The sequence below is a fragment of the Lactuca sativa genome, chromosome 1, assembly GCF_002870075.4.
Source record: "Lactuca sativa cultivar Salinas chromosome 1, Lsat_Salinas_v11, whole genome shotgun sequence".
Classification (NCBI taxonomy): domain Eukaryota; kingdom Viridiplantae; phylum Streptophyta; class Magnoliopsida; order Asterales; family Asteraceae; genus Lactuca; species Lactuca sativa.
This window is the reverse complement of record NC_056623.2, coordinates 34,236,019-34,259,932: the sequence shown is the minus strand read 5'-3', so window position 1 is coordinate 34,259,932 and position 23,914 is coordinate 34,236,019. Positions and strand designations below refer to the sequence as shown.

The 23,914-nt window shown below is 36.2% G+C and overlaps 2 long non-coding RNA genes across 2 annotated transcripts; both read left to right on the top strand.

Moving 5' to 3' along the window:
- Positions 1-18,340: 18,340 nt before the first annotated feature.
- LOC111913453 (uncharacterized) lies at positions 18,341-19,590 on the top strand. Its single transcript, XR_002857539.3, has 4 exons — positions 18,341-18,628; positions 18,728-18,837; positions 19,278-19,387; positions 19,465-19,590. It is a non-coding gene; the product is annotated as an uncharacterized LOC111913453 (long non-coding RNA).
- Positions 19,591-20,748: 1,158 nt separating this feature from the next.
- LOC111904581 (uncharacterized) lies at positions 20,749-22,108 on the top strand. Its single transcript, XR_008231156.1, has 4 exons — positions 20,749-20,848; positions 20,981-21,044; positions 21,147-21,405; positions 21,622-22,108. It is a non-coding gene; the product is annotated as an uncharacterized LOC111904581 (long non-coding RNA).
- The last annotated feature ends 1,806 nt before the right edge of the window (positions 22,109-23,914 follow it).

Sequence of the window (23,914 nt, the reverse complement as noted above, 5' to 3'; positions counted from 1 at the left end):
TGTGGTATTGTGGGAAACTCACTAAGCTTTGTATTTACAATTTTGTGGTTTAAACATTTTCGAGTACTTCCCGTGTGAAAATGAAGAGCCTGGCTTTATCGCACTTCATCCCTTGAAGATTTACTCCACAATGATTGTTTATGATTTTACTCTAATGTTTTGAGAATACTTTTACTCTGATCGTCTTTTAGGATAATGTATGAATGGTTTGACCTATTTAAAATGAAAATTTTTACTTGCTATTTTTGGTATGTTACAAGTTGGTATCAGAGTCTTGGTTTGAGGGATTGGGGCACACTCTCGGGTGTGTTTGATCTGAAACTGAGGATTTCTAAAAACATTCAAAAAGAAAAATGAATTTCCAAAAAGATTTTTAAGAATAAAGTGTGCGATGCATGTAATCAGTCGAGCTCGAGTAAGTATTTCCCAAAATACCCATACATGTGTTATGCTTATTTTTTTTTGTATGAGGATATGAGAACTGAATGACAGAATGCTAGGAGATATGTATGTGTATTCCTTTTGATTAAGATTTTGGAACTTCATGCTAGTAAGATTCCATATGTTGGACATAATTGCCTGATTTGTGATGCCTTGTAGCCTAGGAGGAACTGGATGCTATGTCAGATTTGTAATCTATGTTGGTGGAATTGATTGCTAAGTGTATGATTTAAAACTTGTATACGATTAGGATCATGTAGCCTTAGAAGGATTGATTTGGCCTTATTTCATTTTCCTTGTCTGGTTGTGGGCTTAGTGTAGAATCATTCATTCGACAGTCTATGTGATTCCATTTTGTGTGTAATTTGCATGCATAAGGAAACCGACAGTGTTAGTGGAAGTTCCTAGCATCGTAGTAGCAAGTGGGTTGGAGGATGCCTTTATGTTTTAGGGTGTTACTGCTCGAATGTTGCTTGCTTTTTGCTTCGTATGACTTGTATTGATGTGAGATAACTATTAAGTGAATATGTTAAGTTACATGCAGTAAGGGTTAAATAATTTTAGAGTGTTTTACTTAGCCCTATTGCACAGCTCTTGTCCGAGTCCAACCATTGTAGGTTTAGGTCTTTTATTCAAAAGATTATTTAAGGTTTGTTGCATGTAATTGTATTTATGACGTAGTTAGATGATATTAGTAGAGGTTCTTCAGCAACTGATGACATGGTGAGGTTGGAATCCTAGGAGAGACTAGGAAGTTCCTTAGAGGAATTGATGTGTTGTTTAGCAGTGGTTATTCGTTTGAGAACATGTATATGTGGTTGGATCGGACGGTAGTGGATATGAGTAGTTACTTAGAGGATCCGGAACGATCCATGAGGAAAGTAGGGATATGTGTGGAAGGTAGTATTAAGCCTGTAATACTAAAAGCACGGGATCCATATTCAAGTTGAGGAAAATTTTAGGGATTCTAAGGAGATGATTGAGGGTAGATTGTGTGGTTTGGCACCATGATTCATTGCAATGTGTTTCGTCTTATTCTGTTTATCAGTTATGTTTATTCAGGATGAAGATGGGTACGCTGATTGTTTGGGCCTTAGTGGATATGTCAGTTTAGGTTTGAATGGTGCAGACTTAGGTGAATTAGTTGATTTTGAGGTCTCGAGGGTCTTTCTCGAGGTAGTTCCACCTGATTCGCAGGACTCAAGAAGGAAGCAATTGTGATGATCAGCTTGAGGAATGCAACAGGAGGCTGAGTGATTGGCAGATGAATTGGGATGTCACTATCCACGATAAGGGTTATTGTAACGCCCGAAATCTAGAAGGTTAGCTGTGGAAATATTGCCAATTTCCATTCTAACTTGACGAGTTGAAGATGATGAATCATGAGGATTTAAGGGGTCTACTCGACGAGTTGAGGAGTCTCAACTCGGCGAGTAGAGGTTGTTTTTGTCGTGAGATTAATGAGGCAACTCGGTGAGTCAGAGGAGCCAACTTGACAAGTTGGGCGCTGTTTAGGAAACCCTAATTTTGGGGTTTTGCACCCTATTTAAACCATGGGCAGATCCAAGGGGATCCCGGGATACCCCTCAAATTTTTTTCGGTAATGTAATTTTTGTTTACGGATCCCTCAAAATAAATTCGGTATAGTGTATATATACGCATCCCTCTACTTATAAACACAAACAAATATATGGTTTGCTGGTTAAGTCGTTGGTTTAATGAAGCAAAGGTCTTAAGATCAATTCTTGCTACTTTCATATTCTTTGTTTACTTTTGTTTTATTTTCCCAGCTATTCTATCCCACATCGTTAAACACATGTAAACTCAACCATTTTTTCCAATAATATAAACCTGCTATCCTCATGCTTTATTTGATATCTACTTTGAGTCTCACATCGATTCAAGTATCAAAATATACTTCAACTTCATGTTTATATAACAAGACTTGAGGTTAGCTAAGGATTCGATAAAGACTTGGGTTTAAAACCGAACCGGGGAAACCCAAGTACCCCGGGAAAAAAATTAGGATACCCCCTTACTTTGATCCTGGCCCCGCCACTGATTTAAACAACTTAAATTACAGGTGTTGGCCTCATTTCTAGCCTCCTTAGCCCCTAACCCTAATCTCGAAACCCTAGAGCCTCCAAGAGTGTTGTGAGTCCATTGTGTGTGTTTTGGTGTGTGTTTGAAGCTCGTTCAAGGAGGAGAAGCTTGGTGCAAGGTGGTGGTTCAAGAAGGAGCTCATAGATCTTGATTCTCTGTCCCATTTCTAGCTTATTTTGGTTATAAATTTCTAACCTTGCTTAGTATTGGCTTGGATCTCTTCTTGGATTTATTCGTATGCTTTTAGCCATGGTTGGGTGATTGTTGAGGAAGTACAAGTCCCAAGTGTTTATTATTTCCAAATCTATGATCATTATGAGCTCTTTTGGCATAAAGTTTCCAACTTTTATGGTCCTAAGGGCTTCATGCATTCATTAAGTCCTTCTTTTGGTCTCTTTTAAGCTTTTGAGCTTCTTCTAATCACGAATAAGTGTAAAGTTGGAAACTTTACATGGCCATCTAGCCTCATATGGTCAGATCTGCATCTTGGAGTTGTGTCCTCGTGGAATAAGTGCTTAATGATTAAGTCCTTACCCTTTAATTTTAGCGTTTGGGTTTTGAACCCATTTTGGTGGTTCTTAAGGGTAAATTCGGAAACTTTAACCTTCTTAAGGCCATTTCAGTTAGGATCTGAGTGGGATTAAGTTGTAAGTTTCGATTATGTTGGCTGAATGGATTAAGCTGTTTGGTCTCAAGTGAAATCAACGAGTTGGATGGTCAACTCGGCGAGTTGTTTTGGTTTTCCCCGATTTTGAGTTGGTATGGGTCAAATCGGCGTGTTGATTAGACAACTTCGCGAGTTGGAGCGGTTTCTTCCCGACTTTATGATTGTCAGAGGAACTCGGCGTGTTGAAGGATAAACTCGGCGATTTGGGTCAACTCATGTCGTTGACTTTGACTTTTGACTCATGCCTTTGATCAAGTTTTCCCAAGGGGTGTTTGAAGCAATCTAAATTGGAAAGTGTGGGCTTAGGATAAGGCCCGTATGGGATTGGGCCTAATTTGGAAAATTGGGCCATTATTGGGCTTTCACGGATTTTGTAGTTATGAAAAAAGTTACAATAGTGTTTTGATTATAATATAAATGAAAATTTTACCTTGGAGTTTTGGGTTGTTACATTTATGTTCTTCCAACTTTTTGTGTTCGGATGAAAGAAAGAGCATACATGTGATTTTCAGAGTTAGGATGTGGACCCATCATGTGGCTAGATAGTTGCGATTTTTGGCAGCAAGTATGGCGGTGTGGGAATGCACAAGAGGATCCTTGTGGTATGGTTTCCTTGAGACGAGATCAAGGGTATGTTTTTTTTAATATAGTCAGGTCAAGCTGTAGTTTATTGTTTCAGGTGATCAGGGAAGTGAATCGAGAATGACGATTTTTGTTCTCTAATGTATCCTGAGTATGAGAATGGTGCCTCTTGTATATATGAATGATTCTCACAATGAATTGATGGTTGAGGATGTTCAGACAAGGTGTGTGGTAGTCCATTCTGGATAAAAAATCGATGTTATGAATAAACAGAATTATTGGTTGTGCATCTGCATGAGATTCTTGATGTTATAGGTGGTTATGATTGGGGAGTTACCGAGGTCTCCACCTGAGATTCATAATATCTTTGATTTTGTTTGTTCTTTACCTAGAATATCATCTTATGTTGTGTTATACATTCTCAGGTTCTAGGATGCTATGTATCTAGTTGAGCCGATTTGAGATTTGGTTTGGTTGCAACGTCATTTGGTTGTAGTTCAAACCCTAAGTGGGGGAGAACTAGGACCCAACACAACTATGTGTTGTGTTGTTATATTTTTTCATATTTATATGTTGTATGTGGTATTTTGGGGAACTCACTAATCTTTGTGCTTAAGGTTTTGTGGTTTAAACCTTTTTAGGAACTTCGAGTTTCAACAGGAAAATCCCAACTTGATCGCACTGGATCCCCTAAAGATTTATTCCACCATGATTGTTTATGATTTTACTCTGATGTTTTGAGAATACGTTTACTTTGATCATCTTTTGGGATAACGTATGAGTGGTTTGACCTATTTAAAATTAAAGATTTTACTTGGTATTTTTGGGACATTACAAGTACGTTGGACGTATAGGTGGTATGCACGACGTACTCATACTCACCTGAAGTCCATTTAGGGCATTTTGGCATTGGGGTTTATTTGGTCCATTTTTTACCATGGCGTTAGTTTGGGCCAGTTTAGGCCTTGGACTTAGTTTGGTCCATTTTGGGCCTTAGGGTTAGTTTGGGCCATTATGGACCTTGGGTTGTTGGACCTAGAGTAGTAAGGGTAAAAGGGTCTTTTATCCTTTGTGAGAGGGATTATGATTTGGACTTTTAGTTGTAGATTATTACCTTGGTGATTAGGGTTGGTTTGAATGTGTTCAGTGTGATGAATCATTGTAGCAACATCTTGCATGTGATTGTTTATAATCAGATTGAAGTTAGTCTTCTCATAGTGTTTGGCGGGTCGAAGGCACCAATTCTGGCCCATTGATAATTGTTGTTAGGATGCTAGTTATATGTGTGACTCTTGCATGTATTGTATGTGTTTGTATTTATATCATGCGGGGCTCGATGCCAAGGAATGTCGGATGAATATGTTGGGCGGGGCCCATCACATGTTACTGACAGATCTGGGCGGTGCCCAATGCCGGGTGGGGCCCATTGTATGTATGGTATGTGGTATTTTGAGGAAAACTCACTATGATTTGTGCTTACGGTTTAAGTTTATGTTTTAGGTACTTATGGTTCGAAGTGGAAGGGCTCGGATTTATTTTAGCGCATCCCCCCCCCCCCCTGTGTTCAACATTTTTATGATTTTGGTAATTATACTTTGATAACTATTTTCACATTGACATACTTATAAATGGTTTTATATGAATACTTTATGGTTTTTGATTGACCTAAAAATGAAATTTTTACCTATGAATTTTGGGATGTTACATGAGCTTGCCGAGTACGCGGTACGGTGTGCGTCGATGCCATACAAGCTTTGTCGATCCCTTGCCGAATCACTTCATGTAACCTTAGAAAGTTTCACAAGTGGTTCTGAGGCTACTATAATCGGGCTTCCATTAAATTAATGTAAAATGATCGGTGTACATTTTTTTGTTATTTGGACATTCCTAATAAATATAGGTATGATTTTTGTGTAAAATAATAAATAAAAAAAATCCAACACCCCTCATTTCACCTCCTGAGTTCGTTTTCTGCACTACAACTTGTTTTGGGACCATTTTTATAGCGACGCCTCCAATGTGATATCTGCAACATGCAAATGTCGAGATGCCGACAACATCATCTTCGTCAAATCCATCGTCTCTCCTACCTGTTGTCTCCTTTGACACTGGCATAATAAGTAATAACCTCTCTCTCTACATATATTAGGTAGTTTTCTTTCGATAGTGGGTGGTGGTGGTGACTGGTCTCGATGGTCATTGGTTATGGTGATGGTGGTGATTGACGGTGGAAAATAATGGTATTGATTGATTGTGGTGATGGTAGGGTGATGTAGTTATCGATAGTGATTGTGATTGGTGGTGATGATAGTGGTTGGTGGAGTAATGGTGGTGTGTGGTGTGGTGGAGGTGATTAGGTGGGGTTAGGTGGGCAAGGTACATAAAGTCTTTTTATTTATAATTAATATAAATATAATAGCAAAATATAAAATAAAATAATAAAAAACTAAAAAATTTCATGGGCAATATCGGTATTTTAGAGTATTTAACAGAGCATTTCAAACAGAGTTAATCTAAAGGATCATGGTGCAACTTTTTCAAACCATATGGATTAGTTATTTCAAGAATTCAAAATTTAGACAAAAAGTACAAATATATGTAAACTTTTGGGACCGAAAATGTGATTTACTCTAGACAAAATTACATAAATGGTCCTTATGGTAGATAGAAAATACCATTGTAGATATTTTGAGGAATTTTTAAAATGGTTTGTACTCTTAGGTTTAAAATGCATATGATGGGTCATTGTCACTTATACTATTAGTTAAAAGGGTTAAGTGTTTTTGAAATTACAATTATACCCTTACTAATTTATGAATTGATTTTTAATTAAATGAAAAGAATATTAAAGAATATAACTAAGGGTTAATTGTTTGTGAAATTACCAATATACCTCCATCAAAGATGTTTCACTCGCATCATTGTTTTACCATCTATACACACACACACATACACACACACACACACACACACACACATATATATATATATATATATATATATATATATATATATATATATATATATATATATATATATATATGAAATCATTTGTGCATAATGCATTACATTTAGTACCACCATCATGTATTTTTCTTTTTCCACACAATTGAGCTTTAGTGGAATATACTTTTTTTTTGTCAAAAATAAGATTTTCTTTTTTCGAAAAGAAAACATCATTTGGGGGGAAAAAGAGGACATGTCTAGTTTCTTTTGCACATCCTTCTCCATATCACTTGACAATTGCAAAATGAAAGATACTATTATACGTACCCCTCACTCACATAAATTATCAAATGATGGGGATACGCATACATTATCCCACTCATAGGGGGTACACAAAGCATTGGGGGGGGGGGGGGGGGGAGGTTACGTATAGAATTTCCCAACTAAAATCCTTCAAGTGGTTCAAATGCAAAATCGAATTTTGTAGAAGCTAAATCCCTATAAATGTCGATTAAGTTGGAACTCACTTCAAGATTATTACACCCTCTTTGTTAGGAGAGCAACCATGGTTTAATCTCAACTTTACACAAATATTGATCGATGGAATCATCAGGTTGAACAGACCTTGATCCATAAACTTTTTAGTCTAAGTAATAGTGATAATGAAGCAATAAAAAATGCACAATCTATATCGGTAAACACAAGTAATGTGATTTTAACCAATTTTACCATAGATGTAGTAATTGAAGCATTCGATGAAGAAGAAGCATCAAGAATTTGAACACTATTTTCACCAAAACAATAAGGGAAATTCCTCATTTAAAATGACAATTTGGTAGTTCTTTTGTTGTTGGAGGTGGGACACAAATTGGTTATCGATATACTAGCCTTTTATTCAAGAAACGCCACCAACCCTTGCCTCAAAATAAGAAAAAATTGAGTGGTTTATAAAATCACTTTGTTAAGTTTTGCAATTGAGAGGAAAATAGGGCAATATTCTATAAGTTTTGATGGACAAGAAAAAAAGTCTATATATGAATGTCTGTAGGAAAAAAATAACTGCTAGTGGTGGTGGTGGCGGACAGTGGTGGAAGAGGAGATCTGGATTGATTTTTGGCCGATATAGAGGCGATAGAAGATGTATGGGCAGAGATGGAGGTTGTGTTCTTGAGAGAGTGTGTGGGTGTACTTGAGATGGAATGTGTATGTGTGAGTTTGTTCTTGAGAGATTATCTTTATGTGTGTCTTTTGTAAAGATAGAAACAAAACTTGAGGGTGGTGGTAGGCCTAAAGGGAGGGAGACACATTTTTTCTTTTATCTTCTTTTTCTATCTAATAACAGTATATTTTTTACACATGGCATCTTTACAAATAGGTTTATTTTTTTCCCACTTTGAAAAGTGTAATTCCTATTTACCAAATTGCATACAATCTACAATCAACAAAGCAACATATAATGAGTTTCCATCTTGAACCCTGTAAAGTGGCCACCTAATTGGAGAATTTTGGTAAGTTGATTGTAACACCCCGACTCCTAGGTATAATTTTCAAAAGCTTTATCTTCATTTTGTTGAGGGAGCTCGACGAGTTGGAGGCCCCAACTCATCATGTCGAACCTAGTTGGCCCGTGTTGTTTATGATACCTCCTCGACGAGTCGGAGGACCCCGACTCGACGAGTAGAGTCTGTGCATAGAAATCCTAATTTTTAGGGTTTACACCCTATTTAAAGGACCTTAAGTCCTTTCCTCTAGCACCTTGACACCTTTAGACGGCCAGTAGAAACCCTAATCAGTCTAGACCTTGTTCTTGAGTGTTTGTAAGGTTTAAAGAGTGCTTTTGGTGAATTTTGTGAAGAAGGCTTGAAGTCTAAGGAGCTTGGGGCAAAGAGAAGCTTGTGGATCTGACTCTACTTCATCTTGGCATCATCTTGAAGGTAACAAGTCGTTCCCTTGAGTTATCTTTAACTAGATCTCTTCATGCAAAGATTTAGAGCCATTTTCTAGTTGGTTGTGGGTTATTTAGGGTATTGGGCATGATCTGATGTTGTAACTTCATATCTGGACTCCTGTTAGTCCCTATAGTCATAAAGTTATCAGATTTAGCAAGCATTGGTCCTTCTCTTTTGGTTTAACCTTTCCCTTAGCTTGATTTTGGCATTTAGGACCATAAATGTACGTAACCTTTACAACTTTATGTGTAAACCATGCCCTAGGAGGTTAGATCTGCAATATGGAGCTTTGGGGTAACTTAAAAATGTCTGGATGAGAAATGGACTAAAGGGACTCGATGAGTAGCATGGCCGACTCGTCGAGTCGGGTGAAGATTGCCTATTTTGGTTTAGCATGAACTCGGCGAGTCAGTAAGAAGAATCGACGAGTTAGTTAGGGTTTTCCCGACATTTGCACCCCGCATGGACTCGACGAGTTGTTTGGAAACTCGGCGAGTCAATTAGGGCTTCTATGATTTCCTGAGTTCTTAAGGAACTCGATGAGTTAGGTCAACATGGACTGGTGACTTGGACCGTTGACTTTGACTTTGACCAACGGTTGACCATTTGGACTTTTGAGGATGTTTTGGTAATTTGGGGTTTTGATGGACTTGGTCCTATGGTGGTTATAGGTGGTTGAGTTTGTGGCTGTGATTCAGGAGTTTGATCTTATCACTACAGTTCGACATCGTGAGGTGAGTTCTTCTCACTATATCAACAGGGTCTAAGGCACCAAGGTCGGCCCTTGATGATTTGTATCCTGGTTGTAGGATGGTTTCTATGTTAGTGATCTGTTAGAGGTATCTTGGTTATAGGATTATGTTATGTTGGTGATCTGTTAGATTGGTATCTTGGTTATACGATTATACTATGTTAGTGATCTGTTAGATCGGTATCCTGGTTGTAGGATGGTTGCTATGTTAGTGATCGGTTAGATCGGTATCCTAGTTATAGGATGGTTGTCATGTTAGTGATCTGTTTGATTTGTATGACTATCTGTACATGCTAGCTAGCATATGATATTTATTTTCACATGTTTGTTTGATTGGGGGTTGGGTTGAGGCGGACATGCTTTGTGCTTAGGCCAACATACCCAGGGCGGACTGGATAGACTGCAGACCCGGGAGAGCATACGTGTCAGACCGAAGGCCCAGCGAGCGGTCCGGATTGGCTAAAGGCCAGCGAGGCAGTCCAGACGTGCTGATGTCTTGGAGAGCGATCCAAATAGACTGATGGCCTGCGAGGCGGTCCAGTCAGGCTGATGGCTCATTATGCATGTTGTTATTATTATTATATGGTTATATTTGTATGCCGTTGGTACTTTGGGGGAACTCACTAAGCTTCGGGCTTACAGTTGTCGATTATGTTTAAGGTACTTCTGATGATCGCAGCAAGGCGAAGGCATGATCGTACACCTCCTTATATTTTCATAATTTGATTTTGGAAATACTCTGATGTTTAAACTTTTTTTAAAACAAATTGTAATAACTTAATTGTTTTAAATGTTTTAAAAAGTTTTAAATTAACTTGAATTTTATGAGTCTTGCATTGATAAGGATAATCGCAACGGAGATTTCATTCAATATAAGGGCATAAAATCCCATCTCACTAAAAGTAAGCGTAAAAAACCCAAATAATTGGGGACATACTGATATGTTTTTCATCTAAATCATCATGTTGCTTCTTTTCATCCCTTTTAAGCCTCTTATGATAATTCCTACATCATTATCTCGTATTTTCGTTGATTGATTCGAGGCCTATGGTTTTATCTTTTTGATCCTCTCATTAATAAGGAAATGGTCTGATTATTTCGTGTTTTAATGTGATTTTAGTATATTTGCTAGATAGCCATTTGAGTCACCCACTCACACTAATTCCCTAAATTTTCTCTTTGTGATTCTGGAGGCTCTTCACAAAGTTTACACAACTAGAAGAAAGGAGAGGAAGGAACTCGTCGACATTGGCAGTATTGGTATAGAAAATAACAGGTAAGTTCTTCCTAATCTCTTGCTACATTATGATAATGATGAATTAGATCATCGAATAGAAAAGGAGAAATGGGGTTCCCTTACCTAAGCCTCTTGTATAAGTTGAACACTCTTGTTGGTGCCCCGTTAACAAGGACCGAAATATTGTGAAAGGAAAGGAATTCGTATATCCTACTACTTATCTCTAAAGCATATAAGAACCAAATAATCATTGCTGAAAGCCAAATTGATAGTATCAAATGCCATTTTTAAAAATCAACTTTAAATATAAGCATATACTTTGTCTTCTTTTATCCCGTTTAATTGCCTCATTAAACATCACTTGCTTGTCTAATATGTTTCTCCATTGAATGAAAAAAGGTTTTTTTGTGCTAATAATTGATTCATATGTTTTCAACTTATTGGCTAAGATATGGAAATCCCACCACTTACCTCTAAAAAAACTAGCAAATCACATACACAATGAATTTTTTTTAACTAAGAAAATCACAAGTATTGCAAATTTCATGGAACAACCAAACTCAATACCATCATATGCAACATGCTAAAAAGGAAACTAGGTATATTTGAACTTCAAATTCCGCCAACTAAATGATTTAATACAAAGGATCCATATGAAAAAACAAACTACTATTACACCTTCAACAACCAAGGAAAAGATGGAATTTTTAGCCTATATATTATTAGCCCACATGTTTAGCCTATATATTATTATAAACTACTATTACACCCTCAACGACCAAGGAAAAGATGGAATTTTTAGCCTATATATTATTATCCTACATGTTTATGGGCCCTTTAGTCTTTAGCCCATTAGCGTTTTGTCTAGCTAGTATTTATATTCGCTTTATTCTTTATAGCCTTTATGCTTTTTATTGAGAAACTTGTAATTTTCTCTATCATAATCATATGGAAATTTTATCACGGTATCAGAGCGGAGGTTTGATACGTTATTAGAAGACTCCGTTGCAGTTTCGATAGCAGTTCGTTCAATCTGTTGATTTTTCTTTGTTGGTGATATTCGTTTGCTTGATGGTATTCGTTTGCTGTTGCTCTTAAGTCGTTGTTTGATTTCTTGTTGTTCGATTGATTGCTTTTGTTGGTTTGTTACTTCTCTCATTCTTAGATTGATATACTATTATTGTGGTTATTTATTCATTGCAAGCATGACTGGAAAGGATGATTCCCTTCAGTCAATCAGTACTCATCTAGATGAAAAGAATTATCAATATTGGAGTTATGTTATGAAGAACTTCCTTCGTGGGAAGAATATGTATGGCTATTTCACTGGGACTAAAGCCAAACCCTCAGTGCCTCAAGCTAAGAATTTCGATTCGTTGGTTGATGCTTAGGAGACTGATAACTCCAAGGTCATTACTTGGATTAATAATTATGTTATTCGGTCTATTTGTATGCAGTTGGCTAAATATGACACAACAAAGGAAGGTTGGAATCACTTGGAGAGATTGTATACTCAATCCAACTTTGCTAAATAATATGAGTTAGAATATGATATTCGTGCCCTTAAACAAAATGATCAGAGAATTCAAGGTTTCTATGTTGCCATGTCTGATTTATGGGATCAATTGGCTCTTACTGAATCGAAAGAATTAAAAGATTTTGAACCTTACACTGCTAGGAGGGAAGAACAACGTTTGGTCCAGTTCTTGATGGCCTTGCATTCTGATTTTGAAGGCCTACATGGAACAATTCTTCATCACTCTCCCCTTCCCTCAGTGCATTCTATTGTTCATGAGTTGATGGCTGAAGAGACTCGTATCAAGTCTTATGCAGATAAAGGGTTTAAAGCAACCTCCATTCCTACTTCCACTCCTATTGTGCTATATGTTTCCTCTAATTAGTCTCGACAAACATCAAGGGTTGCTTATGATTAGTTTGCATTCTGCAAACAGAAAAATCATTAGAAAGACAGTGTCCATTGTTAGTAAACAAGGGTAAATCTGGTCATCCTCAGTCGTGACAACAAAATAGGTCGGGTTAACAGAAGTTTCAGCCAAGTTCCTCTGGTACTTCTCCATGGACACCTCATCCTCCATAGTTTGTTGCTGCTACACCACCAGTTGACACGAAATATGTTTGAAACATGTGACCATCTGCATTGGATCCCAAGATTTTTGAAAGTTTCTGACAATACTTGGCCTTTAATCCTACTGCCATGTATGCATCTATGTCTCATTCTAGTCCTACTTCATTTGGTACATCAGGTATTCCCTCATCTTTATGGATTTTAGATTCTGGTGCAACCCATCACATGACTCCTTATTTTTCATCATTTACTTATGTTATGCCTGCTAGTTGAGGGTGTTGGGTCTGTATTTATTTGTCATATCTCTCCTTGATGTTTATTCCATTCCCAAACTTACTTTGAATCTGCCTAGGTCAGTTAGTTGTGTAAGTCTGTTAACTGGTTGTTCTTTTCTGATTCTGTCTGTGTTATACATGATCAACACACCCATAAGGTGATTGGGATCGGCCGTAGGTAGGGGAATTGTATGTCTTGGAGGTTCTCAAAGTATCTGTTGTTGCTGCCTCTAGCCTTGATTTGTCTTCTTTTCGTTTGAGCCCTTTGCCGTCTGAGTTTTATCTTTGGCATTCCTGTTTGGGATATGTTTCTGTATCACGTTTGAGTTTTCTAGCATCTAGTGGTGTTTTGGGTCATTTGAACACTTGTGATATTTCTGATTGTAGTGGTTGTAAACTGGAAAAATTCTTTGCTTTGCCATTCAATAAACGTATGTCTTGTTCTACTGCTTCTTTTGATATTATTCATTCTGATGTGTAGGGTCCTACACCAGTATCCACAAAGGGTGGGTCAACCTATTATGTATCTTTTATAAATAATTATACTCGATATACATGGGTATATGTTATGAAAGGAAAATCTGATTTCATTAGCATTTACAACAATTTTAGAGCTCTTGTTAAAGCTCAACATTCGGCTGTGATAAAGTGCTTTAGGAGTGACTTAAGGGGTGAATACACCTCTAATGATTTTTCTCAGTTACTTACTTCTGATGGTACCATACACCAGTCATCGTGTACTAACACTCCTCTGCAAAACGGTGTGGCAGATCGAAAACATCTTCATATTGTTGAGACAGCCCGCTCATTGCTCCTGTCTGCGCAGGTCCCTAGTGCCTTTTGGAGAGAAGAAGTCCTAACTGATGTTTATGTGATTAATCGTATCCTTACTTCATTGAATTCAGGAATGTCTCCTTTGGAGAAGCTATATGGTCACCTACCACACAACTCTTCCTTACGAGTTTTTTGATGTTCTTGTTTTTTTCTTCGTCCTCATGTTGAGAGGCACAATTTGGGGTCGAAATCTACTATTTGTGTATTTTTGAGGTATGGTGTTGGACAAAAAGGATACCATTTCTATGATCCTGTGAGTCAAAAGTTATATGTTTCCTAACATGTCACGTTTTTGGAACATATTCCTTTCTACTCGATTCCTACTACAGCCCACAACGTAAGGAGGTCAGATCTTCTGCATATTGATCCTTTTGATGAAGAGATAGAGGCTCGAGACCCATCTACGCCACCTGATCCTTCATCTCATGACACACCCACTTCTTCAGAGTGTTCCTCGACTCTCCTTGTTCCTCTGATCCTCCGATTGTTGAAATTGAAGAACCACCACCACCACCACTGTAACACCCGTAGATTCAGGCTAGTCAATTAATATATAATAAGCGTTAAAAATGATTTTTTGTATTTTCTAGGATAACTAAATTTAACCAAAGTAATAGTTAGGGTTAATAATTATAACCTATTTGACGTAATAAAGAAAAATTATTTGAATATTATATGTTTCATGATTATTATAATATAATAAAATATGACAAATCAGTTGAATCGTCCGTAAATCGTAAAAATAAGTGCGCCAAAATATATATATATATATACATATATATATATATGTATATATATATATATATATATATATATATATATATATATATTATATTTATGAAGTATACGTCGTCCCGATCCAGAAAATATAAATTTCGTCGAAATTCGAATCCGTATGAATTAGATATGATTTTTATAAGATATAAAAATCAACCGCGCACAATGAATGTACGATGTAAAAAGCTACGAATAGAATGATTGACTTTTATCTAATGCGACCCAAATAAAAATTGTAGTACTCCTTAAAATAGGAATTTTGAGAAAAAGAATGCCAAAAACAGAGTCCGTATGAGAGAGTTATGATTTTAGCAAAATTATTTAATTTTATAAAAATATGGACAAAAATATAAATTCAAAACTAGCCGACAGAGTGTAAAAGAAAGTTATAGATCTTGTCGATAGCCATAGGTGGATATAAACAACGTCAAAAACGGAGTTCGTATGCATGAGTTATAATTTTTAATAGCACATTTACATATTAAAATAAAGCGTAAACCATATATACGTATACATATATATACATATATAAATATCGCTAGAAAGGTATCGACGATGCGGTCGTTATAAGACTAGTATTGATACTTTCGACATTAGTTTAGTACAAATAGAATTAAATCTATTTAAAACAGTATTATAAATGAGTGTTTAGTAATTTATGTAAATATAGAGGGTGGTTTTTGAAAATTCAATTACTATAAATCAGAGCCTCTAGGCTCTCATAATTTCTTGCACCATTCTCTTGATTCAAAAGCCTTTCTCTTCTTATCCCCCCGAGCATTTCGGTCCCTCGTGATTCTACTTCTCTTTCTGTAGTTTTTAGTATAGTATGTTGAGCGTTGAAGCGCTGCAAGAATCCTTCTTAGAATGATTCAACGACGAAGTTTTGCCCTTACAGAGCCCGACTCCTAGCTAAGTAAGTTGTCCTACCCTACTTTAAATATAACTTATAATATTGATATTATGAACCTATAAATAAAATTTATCAGTGATTCAAAGTCGTTATACTGATTGAACTACTTACAGGAGAGGTCTGTAGAATGGTCACGTTGGGTTTGGTTGTTGGATTTCAGAAAAGCTATATGCTGAAATGGTCATGCCTCCCAACTGTCCTGCTTGGCTGATCCTTACTAGATAGATCATGAAGTAGACTCTGAGTTAATGATGAATCTAAACTAATAATTAGTCGTAATAAATATTATACTAAAATCTAGTGGTAATAATATTAGGTTTCATCGAAGGATATCATATTGTTAACAAGCGAAGCGCTGCTTGAATTTCGAGTGGTCACTTTCACAAGTGAGTGCATAATTACTTTCATCTTAAACATAGATATGAAGTATTCCATGTAAATTACGTGTTATGTGTGCATATAACCTGTATACTTGCTATCTATGTGGGATGAACGATTTTATACATGTTTTAAATAATTTAAACTATATATATGTATTTTATATCTGCAAAATATGTTGGGTAAAACATGGGTAGATGACTGATGAGGGATGAAAGTTTATATAGAGGAACATTGGCAGTATGGACATAGTTCCCTATAAGTAAACATTGGCAGCAATGGACCTAGTACCATATAGATGAGGATTGGGAGCTACGACACAACCTGTAGATGTTTTTGATCTACTCTAAACATCCTAGAAGTTGCGCTCTAAGGATAATATCAGCAGCTACGCCTAATAGAGAATGTCAAAATTCTAGTAGTTGCGCCCAAATGACAATATCAGCAGCTGCGCCTAATAGAGAATGTCAGAATTCTGGCAGCTGTCCCTAAATGATAATATTGCCAACTTTGCTTGATATATAATATTGACAGCTGTGTCATTGGGAACGATGGACTTCGTGCCTATTCCTTAGGATAATCCTTAGGAATGAATGAACGAGGAATAGTTGATTCTTAGGGTAAACCCTTAAGAATAAATAAGATAATGGGGATGGGTAATTGGGTTAATTGTTTGACGATTAAAGAAAATAATTATATAAATGTGGGTTGAAAACCCTATGTACTCACCAGGTTTCCCAACCTGACCCACTCAAGCTTATTTGCATCGCAGGTGTCGATATGAAGCTACCTTACATTGAGAGATTTAAACACTACTAGAAAAATAGCCTTTTACTACGCGCAATCTACGACACTCAGTGATTTATGTTACGCAAAAGGGAGTGACCTTAAAATGGTGTTATCTCTTCAAAAAATTTAAGCATTTAGGTCACGCATTATTGCGTGCCCTTAGATTATTGTCTTAATGAAAAAAATCAAAAACACGGAGGGCACATGTGTGTCATCTAAGGATGTCGCTTTATAAATTTTAGTGGAAGCGCGCGTTCCATCATTTTTAATAGCAGGGGGGAAATGAAATCCTAAAAAATTAAAAACCTTGCATTTCATCCATCTTTTAGGGATTCCATGTAAACCCTAGACCTCATTTGAAGGTTTCGTTCTTAGTCAAGTTGTTTCTGTTCGGGAAGGAATAACGAATTCATCCTCTCCACCAGCCGACAAGCTTCACTCTTTGCTTCTCCTTTTCTCTGTAAACCCTAGACCTTATTATGCAGCTGCAACTCTTCCCTCCTTTCGTATTTTTGGAGCTTGGTAGGCATACAGTGGTCAACGATGTCAACTATCCTCTTTTATCCACCATTTTCTCCCTCTGAGACGTTAAAGACACGCCATCCCAAAATTGGAAGAACTAGGGCTTTTGTGCTCTGGATCTCACAGGAAACAAGTTTGCCTCGTCCCCACCCTCACCCATCCAAATTCCTTCTTGTTCAAATGATTATATGTTCTTACCTCTCAACCGTACCTGAATCAATATATCTGTCTCTCTTGTGTCTATTCTCTCAATATCTCACGCGCTTTCCTATTTACAGCCAGAGTTTGAGAGTGAAAAGAAAAAAGAAAGAAAGAAAAGATGTGCCTATTATTCCTCTTTCTCCCTCTGGTTCGATCAAATCCCTTCTTCTTCTTATTATTTTTTTCGATTTCCAGGTGAGGTTGCGTTCGAAGGTTGTCAAGGGGTTGTGAGGAGAAGGGAGAAGAAGGGTTGTGATCTCTTCTTTTGAAAGCAGTGATGAATCTACCACGAGGCGACACAAAAGCAACTAGACTCATCCACATCGGTGGAGAAGGGAAAAGAGGAGTTCTAAAAGAGAGAAAGAGAAGAGAAGAGAGAGGCGGAAGATGAAGAAAAGAGATTAATTGATAAAGATAGAAGGAAAATGAGCAGGCGCTGGAGATCAAATTGGGAGGCAAAAGGAGTGGTTCAGATTCAAAAGACTTCATCTTTTTGATTTCATCTCCATTGAGTATAAGTCGGCGTCGATCGGGTCATACAAACCGACGTGACAACTCATTCCTTAATCTCAATGCGCCATCACACCCCTAAATCTTGATTTCACAGACATCTATCTTTGATTTTTTGTCTATTCCTTTTCTCCTCCTTTTTGAATCCCTTTCTATTGCGTTACAGCAGAAACACATTTTCAATTCTGAAAAAACCCCTAAATATGACCTAGTCGGCATGTTTAAAACGATGATTCTGATGATACCATCTACTGAGGAAAAAGAAAGGAAAAATGATGAGGCATCGTAACATCATCATTGACCACCGTCCATATATTCTCCCTAAGTCAAAACCCTAAATATTGTGGTGGTAGGTTTGATAGTGGCAAAGATGGAGACATCAAAGTGCTTGTTAATGGGTTTAACGATAAATCCAGTACGCCCATGAGAGGTTCCCCATACCACTGTTTCCTTCGGTTTTCTATCTTTCTTATATATAATTTTCTTTTTGAAATTGCAGGTTTTGTTTGTTGTTTGTTGAAATCGCCCCCACTTTTGATGTTTTCTCTTTTGTAAATATGGCCGAAGGGGATGGGTCTCAAATTCTATTGAAAGCCTGATTTCCATGGGATTTATGGAGTATAAACTCTCATACAAGTTCTCGTATCCCACACACCAAAAGAAACGGGTAGACATATGCTTTTTGTTTCTCTACCCCATTCTATAAAGTTTTCTATATTTTATTTAAATTTACTATTCACCAAGAATTCCAAATGTGTTTTTTAAGGGAGGGGGTTTGAACGTGTGATGATATTAGGGATTACAAAGAACATGATATAAGGGAATTGGTAGCTGCTCAATGTCTTGGATATCTATGATTTTATATCTCGCTCACAGGTATCCATCTTCAAACTCATTAAATTTATAACTTTGTTTGGACAATGTTCTTTTCTATGATACGGTTGGACTCATATTCCAGCTGGTTTCTTAAATGAGTTTTTTCCTAATCTTGTGGTCAATTTGTTTTCTATTTGGAATCACACCTGTTCATGTAGTTTTACAGAAGATGAAAACGACAACACCTGTAAATTGTAATTATACCCACAACGTCCCTGTTATCGTATTCTCATTTGGCCTAATTGGAAACCTATTCCATGAAATCAGCGAAATTGTGATCCCACTTTTCATCACAGCTCGCCATTTTGGATCTAGTGTACATTTCATGGTTACCGATTACCAGCCTTGGTTTGCCCATAAATATAACCGTATTCTCACGCAATTGTCTCGTTATCAAGTTATAGATACGACTTTGAATATAAGTGATCACTGTTTTCCAGGAGCGGTGGTTGGGTTGAAATATCATGGGAATCTCGCTTTGAATCCTGATTCCATTCTAGGAGGCCACACCATGCTAGAATTCAAGGAGTTACTGATCTTTTTGTCACAGGTAACTGTTGTTTCACCATATTTATTATTGACATTCTTTGTCACTCCTTCCTTCATTGGATAACATTTACATAACAGGAAGAAGGAACTACTAGTTCTGCTTACAGAGGTAAGCCCAAATATGATGTGTCATCAGATCCAACTCCAAGAATAACAACTACTAGTTCAGATTCTGAGAAACAAGTTTATCATCTGGAGACAAATGTAAGGATCTTTAATCTCACTTACGAATAGATCTAAGCTAGTTATAACTAAATAACATATACATCAGAGTCAAAACTATAATTTGTATTTACATAGCATTCATATGAAATTTATTCCATTCCTACATGACCATGGAATGTAATTACTATTCCTGATTCCATTCCATCCATGCTTAATGATACAGCAGCATATTATTCACGCAAGGCTTCCAACTGGATTCTAGAAGATTCTTGTCCAGATTATATGTTCAAAGTATACATCTAATACCCTTTTAGATCTTGAAAGTAAACTTATATTTAAAGATTATATTTTGTAAAATGCAAGAATCTTTTTGGGAATTTCAGGCAGGGGAGTGCTTAAAAAGAGAAAAGGACAGAGTGTCTCATTATCTTCATTCCAGCAGTGAGCCAAAGCTTCTTGAGGTTTGTTTTATCATTTTTTATTTTAAAATTTTGGGAAAGGAAGTTATTTATTACTCAAATACAGGACCATGATTTGATCTTGTTCTTGTTCTGATCTTCAGTCTTCCTATAGTTTCTTCATTATTAATTTTTCTGGAATCTTTTCTAGGTAGTCTTTGGTAATAGAACCATAGACGTGGTGGTGGTGGTGGTTATCGTGGTGGTGCCCCAGTCAACCAAATCCAAACCTTAATTTAGCTGCTGTTGGGCTTACCCCTGGGTAAATGAGAGTTAAAAAGACGTTTTTGCCCCTCTTTGTTATTGTGAATCTGATTTTTTTTGGTGTAATTAGTGGTATTGGTGGAGCTGAAGGACCTGATCGTATATTTGTTGGGGGTTTACCGTATTACTTTACTGAGGTACAGATAAGAGAGCTGCTAGAATCCTTTGGGTATGTAGTTTTATAATTTTATGATTTTTTTTAAATATTTTTACAAAATGAAAGTTTAAGGAATTTCATTGATTCAGACCGCTACGTGGGTTTGATCTTGTGAAGGATAGAGATACTGGAAACTCTAAAGGATATGGTTTATGTGTCTATGAGGTAATTATCACCCTTTTTGTCTTTAAATTAAACAATATGAATCTGTAAATATTCTTAGTTTTTAAACATTTTTGCACCTTGTCCTAAGTTAATTTAAAAAAAGGGCATTATTTTCAGTTATTCTTTCTTCCAATAAATATAAAATATTTGGGGGTTATTTTCAGGATCAAGCAGCCACAGACGTTGCCTGTGCTGCACTTAATGGCTTAAAAATAGGGGATAAAACACTCACAGTCAGACGTGCAACCATCAGGTTTTTATTTAAAATATCCTTTATTATTATTATTATTATTAATTAAAATTTTTCTCAGTCCATGTGGGCTTTATTATTATGAACAAGTTTATGATAAATCTGATGTTTTTGGTGCTCTTTATTTTACTGCAGCGGGCAGATGAAATCTGAACAGGAGACCATTATGGCCCAAGCTCAACAACATATAGCTATGCAGGTACTACAAAGTTTATTATTATTATTATTATTATTAATTATTATTATTATTATTATTATTATTATTATTATTATTATTTATGGAACATTTTATTCACTTCAGGGTTTTTTGAGGGCAGTGAGAGTAATTCTTGTCCAGATTGTGTTTGTGTTCTAATGAAATCGGGCAGGCTGAATCTCAACGGGCAGATTTGTTTGAGTATCAAAACTTTTTTGTAAGTGATTAATTAATCTTTCCTTTTTTATTTAATAAAAAACGGGTTGTGATGATGAACATGAACATATAGATGATGAAGAAGAAGCAGACATCAGTCAGATCTTTGAAGAAGCTCATCAATTTATTGAAGTTGTTGAACAAAAAGGTGAACTCTATTTTATTTTATTTTGTTTTATTTTTTATTGTTTTTATTTAATATGTTAACAGTTAATATATTATTAAACAAATCTTTTTCGAAGGGTAAGAAGGTCATTTATCTTTCCATTTGTATTCCTTTCTTCTTACTCTTCCCTCTCAAGCATGTCTTAGTCGTTGGTTACCTATTTAGACATTATATATGACAATGCGTATTATTGGTTAGGTGTCTGAGCTGGAATCTCAAATCGAGGTTGGATAATGATGAATTGAGCCCTGAACAAGTCAATGATGTTAAGGACTTCATTGGTGACTATGTGGAACGAAATCAGGTCATCATATACTTTTTTCCTTTTCACATTTTCTCAATAGTTTCTTTGAGGTTCTCTCCATTATACCACCTTGTCAAATTCAGGATAAAAGAATCTTGTGGTTTTCACTTTTCACAAAGCATCTAACAGTAAAACCACCACAAACCATTTCATCTGTAGGAGGATTTTGATGAGTTTGAGGATGTTGATATGTTATATATACAACACCTTATCATTAGACAAAGTAGAAGCTCTAGAAGATCTTGTTATCATGCAACCCTTGGTCATGTGTTTGTATATCATTGGTCATGTGTTTGGGTGAAGGTCTGGATGGTGGTCTGAATGGTGCATGTCTCAAAGTGTGTATTCCAATATCAAGTTAATTTACTTGTATTAATTCATGTCTCAAAGTGTGTATTCCAATATCAGGTATCATGATTTGTGTATTTACAAAATTTTGAAATAAGGTCTTGTTCAATGCTTTAGCTGTGTTTACTCTAAGGGAGATCAACTTATCAAAAGTATGTTATTCTTTTCACCCTTTTATTTAATATTTTTGTGATTGAATGAAAGTATTAATGAAAGTAATTGACAACCCTTTTTCTGTAAATGATGTTGTGATTATGGGAGAGGTGTTGTGTTTTTCTCTGTTGCTAGGTAACCTTTTCAATAACAACATTCTACTTAAGCAGGTGAGTAATCAAGATTAAGGGAGACTTGTAATCATGTTTGGCATTCCTTTCCAGTAAGAAACAGAGTTGTATGATTATTTTTTAGTTTTATAGGAATGTATAACACATGTTAGCAATGTATAATTTTTGTTTAACATTTGAATGATTCTTTATATGACATTATAACTTGTGCAATTTATTTTTTGAGTATGAAATTTTATTTTATACTATGCAATGGATTGTATTTTTTGTATATGGTATTTTATTTCTATTATAAGAAATTAAATGCAAATTTAATTTAAAAATCAATAAATATATAAATTTATTTTTTAAACATTTAAATTTACGATACGCAAAAATGTGTGTCATCTTTATTTATGACACGGCCTTTCTTGACAGGGGCTTTCTTGATACGCATTGCGTGTCATTAACACGCGCGTCGTAAGGTTACGACACGCGAATGCGTGTCGTCTTCCTTTATGACAGGGCCTTTCTTGATACGCATTGCGTGTCGTACACGTGCGTCGTAATTGCGCGTCATAAATGAGCGTCGTAAATGCGCGTCGTCTATAGTCGACGCGCAAAAGCGCGTCGTCTCTCTTTATGACAGGGCCTTCCTTGACGCGCATTTGCGCGTCGTCTGAGCCTTTTACGACGCGCAATGAGCGTCGTAAAAGGCTGTTTTTCTAGTAGTGAAAAGAGATGTAGATCATTAGTGTAAATGAATGTAAGTTTTGTTTATGCTTATGTTTCTGTATTGACTATGACATCCCAAAGTTTTAAAAGGACTAAAATATATTTCTTCGAAAATGCTTTGATAACACATTTATCAGGTTTTTCTGGGAACAAATTCCGCAGCATTTTTATTAAAAGATGTACTCTGATTTTTATAAAGCATAAACAAAACCAGTCTTTTCTGGCCATAAAAATGGTGATGTCACAGTTGGTATCAGAGCATTAGTTTAAGCGAGCTAGGAATATAGATTTATTTCTAGACTTAAACTTAGAATGCTAAGTGATGATTGTGAGGAGTGTGTCTAATAAAATTTAGGTAATACACCTGAATAGACACAAACACTAGCTAATTTAAGGAAAATGCCTAACATGCTTTTATGTGCTAAATGATTTATGATGCTAAATGTATGACCGGGTCTATGGTCTATTCCCGACCGGATCTGGAAACTTTATGTGTTCAGATTTCTAAACGTTTAAAGATAGTATTAGAACTGATATGTAACTTTTCAGAGTGATAGGGAGGTTTACACGTCAATCATAAATAAAATCTCTCATATCTTAATTCTCGTAATTACACACCAAACGTCTAATTTGGTGTATAGATCGAAATGCAAAGAACCCGAAGAGGAGTACGGAATGCAAACGTAAATAGGAATCAACAACCTCAACCTCAAGTGATTGATAAAGTACCTGTAGTGGTAGTTGCACCTGAGCCAATCACGATGGCCGGAGTGCAAGCATTGATCCAGATGATGTTGGATCGTCAAATGGAAGAAACAAGGTGTTTACTTCAACAAAATCG